At 34.8% G+C, this 21,674-nt stretch overlaps 1 long non-coding RNA gene across 1 annotated transcript in view; it reads right to left on the reverse strand.

The window, feature by feature from the left end:
• Positions 1 to 13,469: 13,469 nt before the first annotated feature.
• The window catches only part of LOC115520867, an 89,730-nt gene continuing 81,525 nt past the window's right edge, over positions 13,470 to 21,674 (reverse strand). The window contains exons 3-4 of the long non-coding RNA XR_004343848.1: positions 13,944 to 14,377; positions 13,470 to 13,697 (exon numbers count right to left, since the gene is read on the reverse strand). This is a non-coding gene — a long non-coding RNA (uncharacterized LOC115520867). The remainder of the gene's footprint in view (positions 13,698 to 13,943; positions 14,378 to 21,674) is intronic.

The raw sequence follows: 21,674 nt of genomic DNA on the forward strand, positions 1-21,674 counted from the left end.
CTGACAGCTTGGAGCCCGGAGCCTGTTTCAGATTCTGTGTCTCCCTCTCTCTCTGACCCTCCCCTGTTCATGCTCTGCCTCTCTCTGTCTCAAAAATAAATAAACATTAAAAAAAAAAGACAACATGTCCATTTAATTTTGCATAAGCAATATTTTGGACTGAAGAATTAATAATTTTAATGAAGAATTAATAATTTTAGTGTATGTTATTGAGCTTAAAATGTATCTTATTCAATGTTTATTGTCAATACTCTAAGGCACATTCCAAAACTACTGATCTTCTAGTAGGAATGTTGGTCAATGATGAGCATAAAGAATGAGGTATGGCTATTCTTAAATGTTTATTTTCAACATATATTCTTTGTAAACCAGTTAAAAACCTAAAAGAAACTTGCTCCTGCTTATTGTAGCTTTCCAAAGTCTCTGATGAGTCCTAATTCCATGCTTTATCAATTAACAGTAAGGTAGTATCAGTATGAGCTCTAAGAACCCTCAAAGTAATATTTGTGAGAAGAGCCCTCAAGAGAACAAAGAAAGAGTTTAAATATCCACAAGTTCAAATATTTGAATTGATAGAAGAATAAAAATCCTAATTCCAGAAAAGGACTTTCAGATTGATCAATATCAAATCAGAATTATTTAAAGAATTAAGTTCTCAAAAATTCAAGCCTTTGTAATTTTTATCAAGCGTATGTACAATCTATCTAAAAATATAAACCACTTCACTTTGCAATATTGTGTTTTGATTAAGCATTTGCATGCATATAAACACTGCTAAATTTTATATTTGCTCATTTAAAAAGAGTTTTTTCAAGTATTTGTGTCAGAGGACACAGAATCTGAATCTAATCTTCATTTTGTACCTATTTCATCCCTTTCCCCAAGCCAGTCTTTCAGAGAGAGAAAACTGGTGTAAATGGAAAGATAAGATTTCTTCTATATGTTTCTGAGTCTGTCTTTAATTCCTCAATATCCTTAGAACTCATACCACTGTAAATATAAACACTTGAAAACATTTATTGGGCTTTGAATGACTTATTTGAACCCAAATAGCATATATGGAATGCATATTGTATTATAGGTAGGCACTATAATAGCTAGATACTATATTTTGCTTTTATTTTTGATGATTTACATTTATCTGTTCTTTCTTTTTCTAAATAGGAAAGCTGACAGATTCCTATAATAATAATGAAATGTTACCTATGTTGTTTGGTGAGGAAATCTTCCTGAATCCAGTGAAAAAAACTCAGATTTATTTCCTGCCTTAACTGCTTACCACCTTTCCCTTCGAGATTCCTATATCCAGGTGCAAAAATTTAGCCTGCAGCTTAGCTCAAGAGCTGTGGTGATGCTAGGATTTTTACCTTTCATTGCACCTCTGGTGTCGGTTCATTTCGCACCTTCCTACATGCCCCATAGAGCTGATCTGAGCACAGAAAACCCTTTGAAGTCACTTGGAACTTTGTGCTCTGATGAGGCCTGAAGGACATGCAAAGTAAGAAACATGGCTATGCTTGCAAAGAAGGTGAAAATTCAATCAGTTTTACTAATGTGTTGCTTATACCTCAAGGCATGACTATGTGTGTATATGTGTTTATCTGCAATAAAAACAGAGCAAAGCAAATTTTAATTTTGCAAAAACAGAACGCTTACATAGATATGCCTACTACACTTAAGCTAAATTATTTCCCATATGGAAAAATAGATTAAGTAAATTAGGTGAAAGAAATGCCTTCAAAGGTTCATGTAGAAAGTATTTACTTGCACCGTAACATCTAAACCAATACTTAATATATATATTCCTTTAAAAATAATGTGCTTTAAGAAGGAGTTTGAAGCAAAACCAGTTAATGGTTGTGATACACTAATAACCTCCACTGCATAGGGCCAAATCTTAAAACCATATCAAACACAATACCCATTTTTGGGTGTGCCAGTAAATGCACAGTAAATGAGCATGGAGCTTTGGGGCTGGGACCATCTATGCTTTGCCAATCTACATTGACAGGCTCAGCCAACAGGGAAAGCCACAGGGACACTGAAGGGCTGGAAGCTGTTTGCGTCTTTTGAGCTTTCCGCCTACTTCCTGTTCCTATCAGTTTTGCCTCAGTCTAAATTTTTGACATTTGACAGACAATTTGTTCTAGTGGCTCCAGCAATTAAGTCTACTATGCATTTTCTTACTACTTAATGAATCAGCCCCATCACAGGCTTTCAGAGACAATTGCAGCTACTGGCCAGTGCTCCTCCTCACATATCTGATTTTCAACTTCCTCTGGTCCCTTCCCCAAGCTACTAAATTGTAATAATTTCAACTGTCCCCCTTTGATTACCCAGCTCTAAGCAGAGTAGTTGGCACCTGCAATTGCTATCTGTGTGATATCTTAATTAAAAGTTTTATATTAAGTTCTCTCTAATGTTAAAATGTTACTGTTTTCTGACTAGACTCAGAATGGAACACATATTTAGTTTAATCCACAGTTATTTAGGGATTTTATAAAGGTGACCACATATTCTGAGTGTAAAGAACACTTCTGAGTGCAAACAGCTGTCCCAGGCAAACCAGAACCTATGGTCACACTAGATATGCCACTAAATTCAATCCTAACTGAAATTCTGGTAGCAGTGCTAACAGTTAGAATCTGAATTCTTTCTAGTATTGACCTCACAAACCTAGAGGCTAAGAATTACTGCCTTCACCTCACCCCCACCCTTGCTAGTCAGGTTGCAATATTGGCAAGTCACTTGTGAACATGGCTATAAACAGTGGTAATAATGTTGCAAGAATCCTTAATGTGGTACTGATCTTTCCAAAGTGCACATCTGATTATATCTCTCTTCTGCTTTAAGCATTCAATTGGTGGGGCGCCTGGGTGGCTCAGTTGGTTAAGCGTCCAACTTCAGTTCAGGTCATGATCTCACGGTTCGTGGGTTCAAGCCCCGTGTTGGGCTCTGTGCTGACAGCTCAGAGCCTGGAGCCTGCTTTGGATTCTGTGTCTCCCTCTCTCTTTCCCTCTCCCACTGACACTCTGTCTCTCTCTCTCTCAAAAATAAATAAACATTAACAACAACAAAAAATTCCCTGGTTACCCCATTATATCAGATAGAGTCTATACTTAGATATTGATTTCTCTGAGAAATCCCAAAGAGTGTATGAAAGCTTCTGGTATGAATACTCCTAGAACCCTTAATATCTTAGTAACTAATGTTATCATAACACTCAAAACAATATTATAACTATTTGTTTGCTTGTATGTATCACCTATTTGATTGTAAATTCTATGAAATCAGAGACTGTCATGTTCACTGTTGCTAGTGATGAATCCATTGTCTAGCACTCAAAATTATCTCAATAAATTGTATACTTAATTTCTGCTCCATGTACAAAGAAATGAATGATGGAAGTGCTAGAAAGAATTCCCTATTGTACTGGGTCAACACCTCAGTTTTTGGATGGTTCACCCCGCATCTTTAAGCAAGATAATTGGGAAGAAAGGAGGTATATTATCAGGGATATCAAGTTAATTCTCACACAAGCAGCAGAGAGTTCTAAGAAAAAGAAATAATGTGATTCCTGCATAAACAATTGAAAACCCATTGTCCCACAGGTATCTCCCTTGTGGCACCCATACTTACACAATTGTACATTGACATATTGGTGGGCTACTTTTGGAAAAGTTCAACTATAATATTTTTTAAAATACGATAAAAAAGATCTTTTATGTCATAACATGGGAGTTATTTATTTCCAACCTAGAGTGTCTTGGTTGAAAGTCTTATAAACTACATGAATTAGGGATCCTTTCTAACATTGTCTGTGGCATCCTGTAGGCCAAAGGTTTTTAAAATATTTGGATCAGTATAGAATCAAAGGCATATCATACATGTTCATCTTGAGTAAACTTGCTATCATTCATAAATTCAGTAATGTCACAAAATTCCATTCAATGTGAAGAAATATTTAGGCCAAAAACAAAATATAGGCATGCCTGTACATGTATCTATCAACTTTCCCTAGATTATAGTGATTTCATATCTTTGCAAGACTTCAGAAAGTATTAATGGACTAGAGAATCTTTAAGAATACGATGAAAATTAGCAAGCTCTCTCCTGAAAATGTGCACACACATATACATGGTCTTGTTTGCTATTTCAAGTCACTTAGGGATTGTCTGAAACCATCCATGGGCTCAAAGACTTCAGAGTCATATGTGAATGGCTGAAAATTCTATGTTTTATCTCAAAATCAATGCTATATAGATAACTTACAGCCACTTCACTTTGGCATGTCGTGAATAGAATTCTTTATCTTCTGTTCACATCTGCATACACCAGTTCAATTCCAATCTCAGTGAATGACAACATTGTCCACCTAGTTTATTATTCATAAACATGGAAATTATACTTTACCCATTTTCTTTTAGTTCCTTCATCCAATCAATTAACAAATCATATTGATTCTTTATACTTAATTACTCTTAAATATGACTTGTTCTTTTATCTTCTTATCGACACAATAAGCACTTGTTTTCTCCTATGTGAACTCCCCACCTCCAGCCTTGCTTTTTCAAACTGATTCTTCATGCAGTAGCTAAAATGAGCATTCTAAAATATTGATCATATGATTACATGATTTGAAATCATCAAAGTTTCAACCATCGCCTTTACAATAAGAACAAACACTTCATTATTATGGTTTAAAGACTTGTTGTAGCCTTGTCTGTTGAAAATTCTCTACAAGTAATGTAGGCCTCTGCCACAGTATTCAATCTCAGATGTCCCCTAACCCTGTGGGCCCTTGTTTGAATTCTTTATCCTGATCAAGTTGGAAAATACTCTTCACAGGGGTGACTGGGTGGCTCAGTTGGTTAAGGCTCAGTTGATTTTGGCTCAGGTCATAGTTAGGGTTGTGAGACTGAGCACTGTGTCAGGCTCCATGCTGGGTGAGAAGCCTGCTTAAAATTCTTTCTTTTCCTCTCACTCTGCCCCTTCTCTGTACACGCATGTACACACTCTCTCCTTTTTCCTTTGGCTCTCCCCCTCTCCTTCTCTAGATAGATAGATAGATAGATAGATAGATAGATAGATAAATGAAAATGCTCTTCATGTAGGAGAAATCTCTTGGGCTTAAGGCAAAGGAACAGAACAAGCATCAAGAAATCTGGGTTCTAATATTAAATTTGACACTGGGGCAACTTATATAACTTGTATGGACCTCAATTTCCTCATTATACAAACAAGTGGAGTTACTGCTTCATCTTTAGTGGTCTATAGTTTCCTTTTCCATCTCCTCTTTTCAGATTTCAGAACCCATCAAATATGGGCAAGATGTGGTCATCTAGTGGTTTTATTATTACTGAAAATACTCAGAAAAAGAAAAGGATAGAGGATGATGATTACTTGCCAGACAGGAAGATTATAATTTTATTTTTACTGATTTGCTAATAAGTACAAAACATTCACTTTAAGGCATTGAATATAATAATATATGTAATATGTGTGATCTGTGAAAATAATTTTTTAGTTTTACATTTTGTATTATTAGTTTTATATTATTTACATCATTTTATACTATTATACCATTTTATACTATTATTATATTACTTATTTCATTTTATACTATGTCATTTTAGACTATTTTATATCATTATTAGTTTTTCTTTATAACCTGAGTATTTTTAGGTGGCACTTATAACATCTTTCAAAATTAATGCAACATGAAAAGGTTTAGTTAGAAGGGAAAAAAAAACCCACAACAAATGAATAATATGGTAGGAAACAATGGAGATAATTTAATTATTATAGTTGGATAAAGAATGTTATCTGTACATTTCTCTTTTTTTTTTAAGTTTATTTATCTTATCTGTACATCTCTTACTAGCTAATGCAAACAGGAAAACATATTTAGACATGTCTTGGTGCTTACTGTTAAAGCTTGGACTGTTTAGTCATTTGACTCCTCTCATGACACACACACTGCCTCATTCTGTTCTTTACCTACCTCTGCTCTGCTCTATACTTTAGGAGGCTGACACCTATGGATTGGTTCATATAGGTTCCCTGAACACAAAGGTTATAGTGAAAGAAGAAAGGAGAGAATTTCTTTCATTCTTTTTTTCCAGTTCCCTCCCAACATCAGAACTATTTCTCTGGTTGAAGCTCCCTTGTGCCATAAGTTTATGTCCCATTAAGTAAACCCTCATCCTTGGCTCCAGCTCTTGCCGTTTCTCCTTCTTTACTTTGATTCTGAAGAGGCAGGAATATGACTTTCTCTGTCACTTATCTCTGAATATCTCAATATTCCTTGTGCAATAGACTGAAGGATTCTGCATCCCCAAAATTCAAATGTTGAAACCTAATGCCCAATGTGATATTACCTAAACATGGGACATTTGGGAGGTGATTAGGTCATGAGGGTGGGACCATTAGTGCCATTACAAAAGAGACCCCAGAGAGATCTTTGTCCCTTCTACCATCTGAAGACTCAAGGAGAAGACTGCCATCTCCAACCAGGAAATGGGTTCTCACCACACACCAAATGTGCCAGTAACTTGATCTTAGACTTCCCAGCTTTTGAACTGTGAGAAGTAATTTTCTGCTGCCTATAAGCCTCCAGTCTGTTGCATTCTGTTACTGCAGCCCAAACAGACAAAGATATTTTCTTTATTTTCTTAATGCTGCTCCATCTTTAAACCATCTTTAAAGTACATCTACTTAAATGCTCTGAATGGAGTATATTTTATGGCAAATCCTGCTTGATACAAAACTTTAAAAACCTCTTTATAGCAAATAATTCATTAATAATCTATTTTATTATTCTGTAAGTAGCAGCAAAAATGTAATTAATAATATTTTCCATTACTATTATTTAAAAATGCACAAATTGCACCCAAACACATATTTTTTTTTACTTTAATATCTTATAAAACCTGAGTGCATACTATTAAATCTTAACTCAGTGAAACAATTCTGAGGAGGTCGTGATGGGAGGAAAAAATGGTTTTAGGATCAAAATAGCATAGATTTGAATCCTACCTCTATTATAGACTAACCTTAAATTTAAACAAGGAAAATTTACTATTTCTAGTTCAGGTTTATTATCTGAAGAACTTTCAAGATTTTTGTGAAATTAGAGATAAAATAAAGAACCGGTCATATAGTTTTTGTTTAGGAAAATATAACCACTTTAAATTTGTTACTTCTTTTCTTGTAATGGTTATTGTTAATGCAGGAATTTACTCTAAAATGATATATCTCATTTGGATATAGAGAAAATTTTAGGATGTCTGAATACACAAATTCAGAAACGTATACAGCTATATTGATGGTTGAAGAAGAAACCAATTTTGGCTATATATGCCAAAAATACACATGGCAGAGCCACCATTCTATTAAGTAAATTCAGGGGCTTACATGGAATTCTTATCAACAGATATATGATTTACAGGGTCACTTTTCACTTTCTTCCTTTTGGCACATGCTTCTTTTTCAGATCAATTGAATTGATGCTACCATCAATTCTTGCACCACAGAGAATTTAGACTCAGAAAATCTAGATACTTATTCCACTTAATCATTAATTTGGTAAATAAAAAAAAAAAAAACAGAAAATTCCATGTCCCAAAAGGGAAACACATTCCCAAACACTGCATTAATTAAATCAGTACATTTATTGAATGTTAAAACTAATACCTGTCTCTGAGTACATCAAGTAAAACAGTCTGTTTATGCTTGAGAAGATTAGAATTATATAAGGAAGAAAAATCAACTTGAGAGATTTTTACCAGCCAAGTGAAAATTTGGTGTAAAGTGTGTAATAATATTATTTTATAGGTGCAGTGGGTATGGCATTACTGATTATGTCAGGCTTCATAGCTAGAGCAGAGCTATATTCTTATAATACCCGTTACTTACCTCCACCTTATCAATACCACTTCATCATTTTGTTGGGTTTCTTTTTCCTTTCACTGAATTCTAAAAATTTTAAGAGCAATACTGTGATATGTATGAAAAGAACACATAGAATAATTACATTCATTTAATTTCTAGCATGGCTATATCAAAATTAAAATAAATAGAAATCCTACCTGATCAAAAATTGCCATAAACAGAAATCAGAAGCAAGTAACAATAGAAGGCAAAACAAAAACTTTAACTCTTTTTAAAAGAAAAGATCAAAATCTACAATAAATAAAATGTTCTTGCAAAAGGGGAAAAAAAGGACCAAAAGGCAATAGAAAAGAGGCAAAGAATATCAAGAAAAGTCATGGAAAATGAAGTACGTATGACTCTTAACATTAAAGCAAGGCTGACTTCAATTATCATATGTGAAATGTCAATTACATTTACCCTGAAATGGCATTTTTCACATGCAAAATGATAAAATCCCAAAACAGAATACTGAAGGAGGGAAATTAGATAGCTTTTATATATATATTCAAAGGTACATACCTTTTTTTTTTTTTTTTTTTTTTTTTTTTAAATTTTTTTTTTTTCAACGTTTATTTTATTTTTGGGACAGAGAGAGACAGAGCATGAACGGGGGAGGGGCAGAGAGAGAGGGAGACACAGAATGGGAAACAGGCTCCAGGCTCTGAGCCATCAGCCCAGAGCCATCAGCCCAGAGCCCGACGCGGGGCTCGAACTCACAGACCGCAAGATCGTGACCTGGCTGAAGTCGGACGCTTAACCGACTGCGCCACCCAGGCGCCCCAAAGGTACATACCTTTGACTGAGCAATTTCAATTTAGGGAAGTTGGCCCCAGATATGCTTATTATGTGTGCAAAATGATATATTAGGTATGTTACCTGTTGCAACACTGTTCATAGTGGTAAAGGGCAGGAAACAGCCTGAATGTCTGTCAACAGAAGTCTGGTAAATTAAACTATGATACCCTGACATGATAAAAAATAACCTATCTGTAAAAAGGGCGTACATTTTTTTTGTAACGATGTAAGGTGATGGAGGGTAACTGGACTTGGGATCATTTTGCAATATATACAAATACTGAGTCATGTTGTATACCTGAAACTATTATGTTATTCATCATAAAACCTCAATTTTTTAAAAAGATGATCAATTTTATATTATGTATTTCTTAAAAATATTTAGATTAAAAAAATTAAATGTTGCTACTTAAAAAATTAGGAAAATTTGGGGTGCCTGAGTGGCTCAGTTGGCTAAGCAGGTTAAGCATCTAACTCTTGGTTTTGGCTCAGGTCGTGATCTCACAGTTTGTGAGTTGGAGCCCCTTGTCGAGCTCTGAACTGACAGTGAGGAGCCTGCTTAGAATTCTCTCTGTCTCTCTGTCTCTCTCAAAATAAATTTTTAAAAAACTTGAAAAAAATTAGAAAAAATTCAAAAGGAGGAAAATAATAGAAATTTCTATTAGTTTGCAACAGTAGATGGCATTATTGGGGGTCCAGACTCTAGTGCTATAGTATTAAAATCTGTCTCTATCACTTTGAAAACAGTGAGATATCCCTCTCCCTTCCTGGGTTGCACTCTCTCTCTTTCTTTCTCTCTCTCTCTCAAAAAAAAAAAAAAAAAAAAAAAAGGCACAGTCTATCCCTTAAATAGAAAAATAAATTCCCTGATGGCAACAATTACTATCCCTTTGCTCTGCTGCATCCTTGCTGTCTTGTGACTTGATTCTGATCAACTAAATTTAGCTACAAACTTCCACAACTACAATTCTATAAAAAGTACAGGCTTGAATTAAAAGAATGAAGTATATGTTTTACTATTAAGTGTACTGGGGTACAGATTATCATGTAAGGTTATCCACATTTTTATAACCCTAAGATTGGGTTATAAGATGTTTTAAATTTATTTTGAGACATTTGCAAGATGTAGGGCATAAATTTTTTTTTTTGCAGTCATTTAACTTACTTCAGGTATATTCTTAATTAAGAAGCTTTATAGATAGGGATTGGAGAAGGCAAGTCCTATGTCCCCACTATCTTTTTAGTCTCGTGTAGTTTTTCTTCTGATCAAGTACAAAGCAGGAAGAGAAGAAGGAATAGTTTGCACTGTGAATAATTACAATATAACTGAAGAAAAGTGGAATCAGAAAAGATGCCCTGACTTTTGGAGAACACTTATATCATACATAGCCCTTGGCTTAAATATAAGAGGGGATGATAAATCAACCTCTGACTTAAATATTCCTGCCAGTTACTGCTCTTTTCACAGGCATTTCAAGACACACTAAATTCTAAATATTCCTGATTCATGCAGTTTTTTTTTTTTTTTTTTTTTTTTTTTTTTTATTTTTTTTTTTTTTTTTTTTTTTTTTTTTTTTTTTTTTTTTTTTACTTTAAGAGTTATCCCATCTGTTAAAATTTCAGTTGAACTGAGAGAGGGAGCTGAGCTGCCAGGTGTCAGAGTAACCAATTAAAGAAAAAAGCCAAAAAATAAGAGTTAAGCCTTTAATTGCTTAATGCAATGGTATGTGCAAGAGTCTAAAACCAGAGAAAATGCCAGCTCCCCCTGTTTAATTTTTTCCCATGGAACAGTGCACCAGTCAAGGGTCAGGTGGGATAGCACAGATGTCGGGGGGTATCTCACTGGTGACAAAGTCCCAACAAAAGGCTCTAGTAGTTTCATGGACTGTGGGATGGGGGCAAGGCAAGGGAGAAAGCTGGAAGTGAATAAGTACTAGGCACTGATTCAGAGTGGGGAAAAGTGTCTTCAAAGTTTCCCCGACCTCCCCCATTAAGGAGAACTCTGCAGAGGCAGCTGAACATGACGTCTTCTGAGGCCTCAAACAAATAGGAGCTGTGCACCAAATCCGGTGTGGGGCAGGCAGCATCCCCAGTGAGCCCCACCAGGTAGAGCGTTTGCAATGCCTATGATGAGGCCTTGCATATAGGCTTCTAACCAAAAGCCAGACTCCTCATCATCCTTACTTTTCAAGAAGGATATAAAAAATCATTCTCTGATCTTTTTGGTATGAAACAAAGAGGTTATAATTAGGTCAGAGCTTTAATATGTGTTTAACTGAGTCTAAAATACTATTAGGTTGTACCTTTTCTTGAACACTGAAGATTATACATCTTTGAAATGGTTTTTTAATTAAAGTTTTAGATATGCATATGCCAAGGTCACTTTATATATCTATCAATGTATGATTAATCAATAAATAATTATAGTTCAGCTACTTTATACATTTTAGTTCTTTTTAAAAAAGTATTTTATGTTTCTCATTTCCTTTCAAGGGAAAAGTCAAATTCAAATAGATCCTAAATACTCCTGTTTTAATGTTCACCTAAGGCATGAGCTTTAGATAGAAAATTATAGTATGATACCAATTTGTATGCAACTTATATTATTGACTAGTAGTCCACTATTCAATTAAAGTAGCCTGAAGCAGGATAAGAAAGATTGCAAAAATATTTGGATTGCTGATTTGTGCAGGCACATTGCCATGTCTAGTTTTAGTGAGCTTTCCCATGGCAGTATTTATAATACAACTTCAAGTTCTAATTAGGGGAATAGCACAATAACATCACAAACTGCAGCAAATATGGCCTATTTCTGTACCTTTTATTATTGAGTTGTGTTTTCTTTTATCAGGTAAACTGAGGCATATTAAAAATGTTAGAGTTTATGTGAGCAAAAATCAACTCTAACCAGGCAATGCCAAACAAACTGGAAGTGGTTAGAAGCGCTCCACCAACAGAAGTTAGGGAAAGACTTTTAGAGAAGAGGTCAAAAAAAGGAAGGAAATTACTTGATTGGCTATAGCTTAAGGGGCTGCATTATTTGGGAAAGTCCGTTCACTGTATGTGATTGGTTGTACTTAGGTTTAAATTTCTTAAATTTGATACATTTACAGGCTTACATTTTGATCTGCTCAGGTAGGCTGCTAAAAATATTAGGACCACCTCAGTCTAATAGCCTCTGCTTAATTTAATTTAACAGCTTCAATTAATATTTGTAATTTTGAATTACATTTTACCTAAGTTTTAATTGGGATTCCTGCTTTTTTGTCAATGTACAATTGCCTGAAACATCTTTACCCATCCCTTTATTTATACCCTGTTACTAGGATTTAACCCAGTACCTAAGTTTCTAGTTGAACGTAAGTAGCTGAATTTTGTGTAATTAACACAATTGTATAGATCTTATAACAGAAAAATCAATACCTTAAAAACATCATTAATTGATAATGTTGTTTTGCATCCTTCTTCACTATTGTTTTTTTCTTAGTTGTTTTACTTTTTAGTTGTTACCTCTTCATTACAGACATCTTTATGGTTTTTTGGATTGTACTTGATTCTCTTCATTCTCTTTTATTTCCCGACCCATTACCTTGGAAGTTCTGCAATTCTTTTAAGTGTCATCAGTATTTACCTTCTGATTTAATATGACTTCCTCAGAAGAGAACATTTAAGGCAAAGGTGTATGTGCTAACACCATTGGTGAGTGCAATCTCAGGGACACAGGACCAAAACAGGGATGAGAAGAGGAGCACGTAGCTGAGCTGGCAGAGCTCCTCGCCAAGTGATGGAAGATGGTACGTCATCTCCCCAGTTTTACTGGTGAAGTTTGCTTCATGAGGTGTCAACTCACAAGCAGTTCTGAAATACACACATCGGATACTTTGCAGGCCTCGAGACTAGAGCTAAAGGCAGGCAGCCTGGATGCAAGGCAAGACACTGTGAGCAGATACAGGAGGTACCAGACCCACGAGTGCAGTGGTCCCTTTTCTTTAATCCCCATACTCCAGTACTTCCACCCTAGCAGTACATAGAAGCAGCTGCAGCAAACTGGCTCTACTACCCTAAGTCATTGTCAAAATCATTTTGGCAGGAATACAAGGGAGGTGCACAGACCTGGGCTGGTACTAAAACAAATTACTACATCTCCCCATCCTAACATGTCCTACATCACCAGTTTTTCGTTTAAATTAAATAATAACTATGAACCTAACATAAAAATGTTTAACTCCCTCAACCCCGTCTTCCATGTTAATAAAAATCTTTAGAATATTTTATTATTTTAATGTTTATTCTTGTGTGTGTATGTGTGTGTGAGAGAGAGAGAGAGAGAGAGAGAGCGCACACATGAGTGGGGTAAGGGGAGGGAGGGAGAGAGAGAGAGAAAGAGAGAGAGAGAGAGAGAGAGAGAGAGAGAGAGAGAATCTGAAGCAGGCTCCAGGCTCTGAGCTGTTGGCACAAAACCCGATGTGGAGCTTGAAATCATGACCTGCAAGATCATGACCTGTCAGATGCTTAACTAACTGAGCCACCCAGGCACCCTTAAATGTTTTATTTTTCTATTCTTCCTCCTTACACTCCCACTCCAACTTGAGTATTTTTAGAGATTTTTTCCCCAGTGTCTCTTTTTTTTTTTTTCCTACTTCTAGTATTACAAATTCCAAGCCATGTAATTATCATATATTTGTATATAACTACACAATCCTAATATTAATGTATATAATACTTACATAAATTCCAGAGTCAATATTAGTTTATATGTTTAATTTAATTAACGTCCTAATGTTAATTTCTCAGTTTTCTTTCTACTTCTACATCTTCAATATTTTTTATGCTTCAAATTTCATTTGTTTGTAGCACTTTTTCAAGTAGTTTCCTTAAACTGGGTATATGAAAGTATATTCTCTATGACTGTGTTTGCACTTTATGGTGTCTGCCCCTTGGTGAAATTTTTCATCTGTGGAGTTCACCTGATTTTTTTTTTTTTTTTAAAGAATTTTTTTTCAACGTTTATTTATTTTTGGGACAGAGAGAGACAGAGCATGAACGGGGGAGGGGCAGAGAGAGAGGGAGACACAGAATCGGAAACAGGCTCCAGGCTCTGAGCCATCAGCCCAGAGCCTGACGCGGGGCTCGAACTCACGGACCGCGAGATCGCGACCTGGCTGAAGTCGGACGCTTAACCGACTGCGCCACCCAGGCGCCCCTGAGTTCACCTGATTTTTGATGGAATATTTTTCTTCATTATTTCTCCCCTTTCTTATTTTCCTTTTAGAACTTTGTTTATTCACACAGGAGTTCTCTAGATATAGCTTTTGAACCAGAGCTCCCAACCTCTTTCATTTCTTTTTCATAGCATTAGCAGCAAATGGAGTAGGCTGCTCATGGTAGCAGTCTGAACCCACTGACCACCTGAAGCCCTTTACAACTGACCCAGTGTTTGTAGGGAGTAAATATTTGAGCACATGTGTACCCCATCAGCTGCTTGGAACAATCTAATAAAGTCCAACAATTCTAAAGTTCTTCACTCAAGATTTTCACTTACCGTATTTCTTTAATATTGATGATATTTCTTCCTCAACAGTAGTCATGGTCTTTATTTGCTTGTGTGAGTGATTTCTTTCAATTTGGAAATCATATTTTCTGACTCCTGAAGGATTTTGGAGAAAGGGTTGGCTATAAGTGCCTCTTTTTGAAGATTATTAATATTTCTCTGAAATCCTTCTCTACTTCATCACTTTTGCCCCCGCAAATTCCACTTGTCTAGGCTTTTTGGCTTGGTCTTCATCCGTCAAGTTACTATGACTATTATTGGTATTTTTCTTTTGATTATTCACAACTTGGTGTTCCCACATTCCTCATTCAGGTGAACTATTGGGTTCTCTCCAGCAGTGGCAAACCAACAAGAGGAAAAGGCCTCACGCTTTTGTTCTGGCTGGTCAGGTAAGCTGTGAGTGGTCTACTGAGGCACAAAGAAAAGATGTCTCCCACTTATTAGTCCTTCACTTTACAATGGGCAGACAGACAGCCCTCTCTCAGTCACATGGACCACATCCCCCGGAGTGTATTCCCATTGCATGTCTACTAGACCTGCGGGGTTAGGTTAGGCCGTTCTTATGACCACGTGCAAGAAGGTGCATGCAAACATCTGAGGCCTCTTGAAGATGGCTTAAAACATACCCATTTCACCTCAACTGTTAAATCTGACCCCAATGATCAGTCTCATTTCTTCCAATGTAACCTCTTCACTGGGGCTTTGCCATATCATGTTATTGTATTTTAAGTCTTGTCCCAAGTAACCCCCATATAAGGACACATTCTTTCCATAAGTTCAAAATCTCAAAATGGAGTCTACATGTAAATAAATGATTAAATTATATTGTGAAATGTATAATAGAAACCTGTACAAGAAACAGAAGAGTAATTAATTCTTTTTGAGGCTGGGCCAGAGAATCTTAACTAATGAAATGGCACCTAACCTGGTTTCAAAGAATAAGTAGAATTTTGGGGTGGGGAAATACAATTAAATTACATTGTTACCATTAAGTAATATTAATTAGAATACTAAATGATATTATTACATTTTAGATGATAGGAAACCACCAAATGTAGATATCATTTATGTATTAAAACATGTAACAAATAAAGTGGCAAATAATCTTTTCCGTCTCAGTTAAGGTATATTCTGTGTGGCAATATATATTACAAATTGCTGCATTTTTATTCAATGACTAATATGGTAAATAATTCTATAATGAGTAACCAATAACTATAAATCTGACTTAATTCATAATTATTATATCTCTCTTTAGCCAAATGGAAATTTTTATAGTAGGCCAGTATACTGTAAATTCACTCCTCCAGATTTCTTTATAATCTATACAATGATAATTATGTGAATTATAATAGTAAATGTACCACTAGATATCCTTTTAATAATAAGGATTATGAGCTATTTGTATTATTTTTAGGCTGTTTTTATAGTTCCCTAAATATTGTTTGGTCTTAAGTAACTCCACCAAGTGGACAAAATTATTCTTATACTGAATAGATCAACAGACAAATTACAGATTAAATTCACAGAGCATAATTAAGTGGTAGTTTCTCCTGTTATCATTTGGCTTGATTTCTTGCTCATTCTGGAAGTGAGAAAGTATTCCTGAAAACTAAATGGCTGATCCTATTCACTTTTATATACAAGTGTGGTTCTGGATAAAAGAAATAACCATAGTAAATATGAATGGAAAGTGACAATAGTGGCATAGGGTGACCTGATTTTGTATGTGTTTATGGGCCTATAAAGTCTAGGATGTAGTTTCTTGGTTATTTTCATTATTACAGACTAGACAGGGGAGAAATTATCTTTAGTGTGCTGTTTCAGAGCATGAATCACACTTTACAAGCCATTCTTGTCAGCCTATAATGTAAACTAATCTTCTAATAAGACACTGTGTCCTTTCATATAGTTCACTGAAGTGCATAGTGGTTTGAGCATTAATAGAAAATGATTATCTTTCCCTGAGGTGACCTTTTAACCCCAAAAACAGTCCAAGTTCATCTGTATGTTTTACTGGTATGTCTATTAACATTGTTTTTAAGGAGCAGAGAGTTATTATGAGCATTATTGAGCCAGATTTCCATTATAAAATAACAACAATTTTTATGGTATAAATAGTCTTTGACTGCCTACAGAGCTAAACGTGAATGACTGGGGGTGAGGCAACATCTATTTCACCCAGAACACCTGTCTACAGTGTATAACCACAATAAATAAGACTTTATATTTCCATTTGTTTTCTGTTTTTTAAAGGTGAGCCCTCTGTGGTTCCTTGAAAATGATGATACTACCCCTCAGTGTGTTCGACAAGGAAAATAACTTGTACTCATATATTTTAATTTTGTCCTCCCTGCTTTCATATAATCCAATTTGCTATAAATCATAGAGCTTTTCTTATTTGCAGGAAATACAGCAACATACCACACACACACACACACACACACACACACACACACGACATTCATACTCAGCTACATATAGTAATAAGAAATAGGATATCTAAATAGCATTTAGGGAATGTAAAAATTAATTCCTAAATAACACTAGAATTAAATATAAATAAGTTTTCTAAATTGTTTGATATAGTTTATTTTCTTAAATGTTTCAACATATTCTTTAAGCTTTTATGTGAACTATTACTATTATTTAAAATCCATTTTCCTAAGTACAGGATCTTGTGCCCACAATCACTGTTTTAGTTAAAATTCTTAATTAAGAGTGTCAAAGTGACCTTCAATGAATTCTTTTGGGCTGTTATGTCATAATATGAATTAGATGACTTTTTATCTATTGAAGTCCTGATTTCCACTTTCAGGAATACAGATAGTGGCATGAAGGAAACAGAAATGGCAATAACATGTTAAATAGCTATATAATGCATTCATACAAACAATTTATAGTTACTTATTGATTGTTTACAGCTCTTTAACTTTTGAGGGGTTCTACACTCCCCCACCTCCTTAGACTTTTATACTTGATTAAAAAGAAGAATTCTCATCCTTGCTTATTGACTTCCATCTGTACACCTCACAGTAATGCAGTTGGACTGCTGAATACAGATCAGGGTTGAAATTCCTGGGTGCCTAATAAATTACAAACCTACTTCATACCCACTTAATTGTCAGAGGCTTTAATTTAGTACATCTAACTGATTATAAAGAATAGATTATTTTACTAAAATAACACAGACATATTTTTCTTCCAAAAATGCGGATTCTCACATACGGTTGTGAAATAATGTTGGCCAGTTTACATTCTTCACTCTGTATACATTTGTTCCTTTTAGGCAACATTGAAGCCCTGTTATGGTTGTTCTGCACAGCCCCCATATCATGCTATAGTTGTTTGAGAAAAAAGATTCAGTACAATCTATGCCAATGAAGCTTTGATAATCAGGCCAATCACCTAATTACAAGTTTGTATTTCTATTCCCACTGAGATGTGCCAATTAAAAAGATTCGACTTTAATTCCAAACAACATATTAGTCCTAATTACCTGATGCATGTACTGCCTGCTTTGAATTTTTTAACCCTTTATGTATTTGTGTGTATATACATATTTAATTCGTGGTCTGTAAAGTATTGTGAATAGCAAAGTATATCTATAGCTTCAGCTATAGACCATGGTTTCAAAAATGAAGCTGATTCTATCCTTTCAAAACAAGCTATTGTCATTATTCAGGTAACCTGGATTGTAAAAATAACCACCATGGATCATTGGTCCTGAAGGAATTACTTAAATTGGTTGTCCCATTCACCATGTCAAAAAAAAAAAAATGCATAAACCTCTGTTTCAGTTCATGATTGACATCACTGCCTTAAGTAAATTAAGTCATTTGAAATATTAACAAGGTGATGCATGTATATATTAGCTACATTCACTTTGAGCATATTGCAAGTTAATCCCATCACTTGTAGAAACTATTGTGTAGTTTAGTTGCATAGTAAGAGCTAATTGGCTAGTCAGAGTCTAATGGACAGTTATATGAAATCTATTATAGGGGAGCCTGGATGGCTCAGTCGGTTAAGCGTCCAACTCTTGATTTCGGCTCAGGTCATGATCTCATGGTTCATGGTTATGAGCCCCATGTCAGGCTTTGCACTGACAGCACAGAGCTTATTTGGGATTCTCTCTCTCTCTCTCTCTCTCTCTCTCTCTCTCTCTCTCTCTGCCTCTCCCCCACTTGTTCTGTCTTTGTCTCTCTCTCTCTCAAAATAAATGAACTTAACAAAAACAAATCTATTATATTTCTAAGGTAGTACTTAACTAAGAACTCTTAGGTTTTCAATTGTTCCCTAATTTACATGTTTGGTGACTCCTCCCTTTGACTTAAAGATCAGAAAATGACAAAGTTGAAGAAGTAAAAATGATTAGTGAAAGCAGGTCAAGTTTCAAGCAAAGACCTTAATTTAGTCTTTTGGAGACCTAAAGTCAAAGTATAGAAAGAATTTGACTATGGGGCAGAGAAGAATAAGGCCCTTCATCAAATAAAATAATGTCTCAAAGATGTGTGAGCTGATGAAAATCGTAGAAATCAGGGCTGATATTCAGAAGCTAGCTGAAAATAAGTGAAAAGGCGGGGGAAAAAAAGGAAAGAAAACTGCATCCTTTCTTCTTCCAGCCATAGACTCCAAAAGAGGAATTTTTAAATTGAAGATGCTGCTCTCCAATGTGCTTAACATCCAGAGTGTAACTGAATTTTACTCTTCTTTAAGACACTTATTGTAAACCTTCCCATACTCCACATTTTATTAGATATAGTTGGGTATTATCTTATAAAATGTTTGAATCCAAGTTATAATTTAAAAGAAATAGTGCTAAATAACAGGAAAAGAGGAACAAGAAATTGAATAAATTTAAACACTGATCACTGAATTAAAACCAGAAAGCATGAATAATACTCTGAGAAGAAATGCAACACAGGGAACCAGATTCAGGAAAAAAAATGCATCTCTTAGCACTGCTGATTCTCCCTCTAACCAAGGCATTTGAAAGAAACTTAGGTCCTTCTATGTTCTATACACTAGTATAGCAAAGAAAAACAGTAACCTTCTTTATTTCCCTAGGTAGAAAGCCTCAAGACCAGGTTTGTTACACTTACACATTTTTCCTTATTATTAAAGGCTTGGTTTTAGACATCTCAGTACCAGAACACTACAGATAAAAGACTTGTAGAGGAAGTTCAGAGAAGCGTAACAGAAATGATTAAGGGAATATAGGTTCTGACTTATGAAAGAAGATTAAAGACTCAAAGTCTCTATAACTGTGCAAAAGGATGACTAAAAGGTAAGATGATAAAAGCCTACAAATATTTGAAAGGTATAAGAACAAGGAAGACAAAGAATTATTGAGCATTTCAGTGAGGAGATTATTGAGGTATGGTATGAACAAATGGATTGAGTTAAAATGAGAAAATTTGGCCCAAATATCATAAAGATCTAACTCTTCCTAGACTCAAGAAAAAAATGGCGAGTTCTCTACTTATGTTATTCTGCTCACCTCTTCCCTGCTGTACCTATGTACACTAATGTCAACACACACACACACATGCTAAAAAGAAACATATAAGAAAGGCTCATTCATAATTGGAATAAGCAGCACAAGACTTTTCTTTAAAATCTCCATGTTGCTTTTACTTCCAATTTCACAGGTTGCTATATGTGCCTCTTAATATGTAAGATTTACAATTCTGTGTCAAATAAATCTCGTGTCAGCCTATGACATTGGATGAAAAGTAGTACTGAGAAATACACAGAATCATAGGAATCTGGGCTTATAGGGAAGGGACACCTACTGCTAAATAATCAGCATCCTGACAAATGACCATCAAACCTCTGCATAAACTCTCTTCTTAAGCAGAAATTTTCGATCACAAAACTGCCCATGTAACCTACCCACTTCTCTGTAACAGAGGTCCTTCATTTGCTAGAGCTGTTTCTGCCCCACTATACTTTATTATCGTAGATACTAATTCCATTAATTCTGTCCTTAAAATTGTAGAACAAAAATGTATTGGAAGGCAGCTACCTCAACACATTCACTCAGATAAAACATTTGCATATTCTTCAATCATTTTTTACATCACATAATTTTGACACATCCTTCCATTTTATCATTATCACCTGAATGTGTTCTATTTGTTGAAGTATCTCCTTAAATTTAACACCTGAAAGTTACCAAAATACTGTGGATTCATAGACAAAAACAAGAATGAACACTACCATCAGTTCATATAAGTTATTTCTATTTATGTTTCTAGGAGAATACAGCTTCATAAAGACTAGGCTATCCACTTTCAATGAGATAATTAGGATAAATTACAAAAGGATAGGACACAAGTATAAGATCCTCTATGACTTTAAATATTTTTATATGAGATGAGAGTTTTACATTTTTCTATTTTGTAACACCTCTATAAATGATAGAAGATGCCTGCCTCTCAGTGGGAAAGAAGTTGTTGCAATCGGAAATCATCTGTGTTTATTATTTCTGTAAGGTGAGGAATTTGGGAAAAGCTGGAGAAACTTTTTGTGGACTAATAAGTTTTTCTACATCTCCTAAGACAGTGGGTGGGCAGGAGGAGTCAGTCTCTACTGCTTGCAAATACATACATGAAATAATGTAAAGAAATAATGAAAATTATGAATAATACTGTATTCCATAATTTATCATGGATTTCAAGAATAATTTTGAAAAACTTTTTTATTGGCATACATCTCTTAGTGTTTTGCAAATTTCATTTACTCCTCTGTTAATTGAGGATTTAACAAAAAACCTGGATTTCCCCCTGACGTTTGGACCAATAATTCATTTAAATTCCCCATACCGAGTTAATTAATGGCTGACTAAAATATGTATATCTTTGCCTAAATTCTGGCACTGGTATTTATTCAGTTTTTTTCAGTGTAAACAGACGGTCTTATATTCATTTCTGTTAAGTTTCATTTCATCAAATTCAGATTTTTCCTTTTCTCTCTACAGTATTTCTGGATTCTGTCTCTATAACAACATTATCATCTTGTGACAAATTCTAACAAAATTTGGTACACAAAGTTTTATAAATCTTCACTCAAATCATTCAGAAAAAAATGAGTAAGAGAGTCATGATAAGCTTTATACTATTAGAAATGTTTTTTCCAGGTAGGACATCAATCAATAAATTTTGGATATCATTACTAACAACTGATTTTCATTAATCAGTTGTTAGCAACAATCAGTTGTTAATTCATCTAGTTGCCCTAATATCTATCACATATGGGTATTATCTACCTAATACATAAGATCTCATGAGATAACTCATGAATAGAAGAAACGGTCATATGGTGTCCTTCACCCATTGGATAAATGATTTTTTGTTTTTTTGTTTTATATTAAAACTAGAAAACTTAT

This window comes from Lynx canadensis, chromosome A1 (genome assembly GCF_007474595.2).
Source record: "Lynx canadensis isolate LIC74 chromosome A1, mLynCan4.pri.v2, whole genome shotgun sequence".
Taxonomy (NCBI): Eukaryota; Metazoa; Chordata; class Mammalia; order Carnivora; family Felidae; genus Lynx; species Lynx canadensis.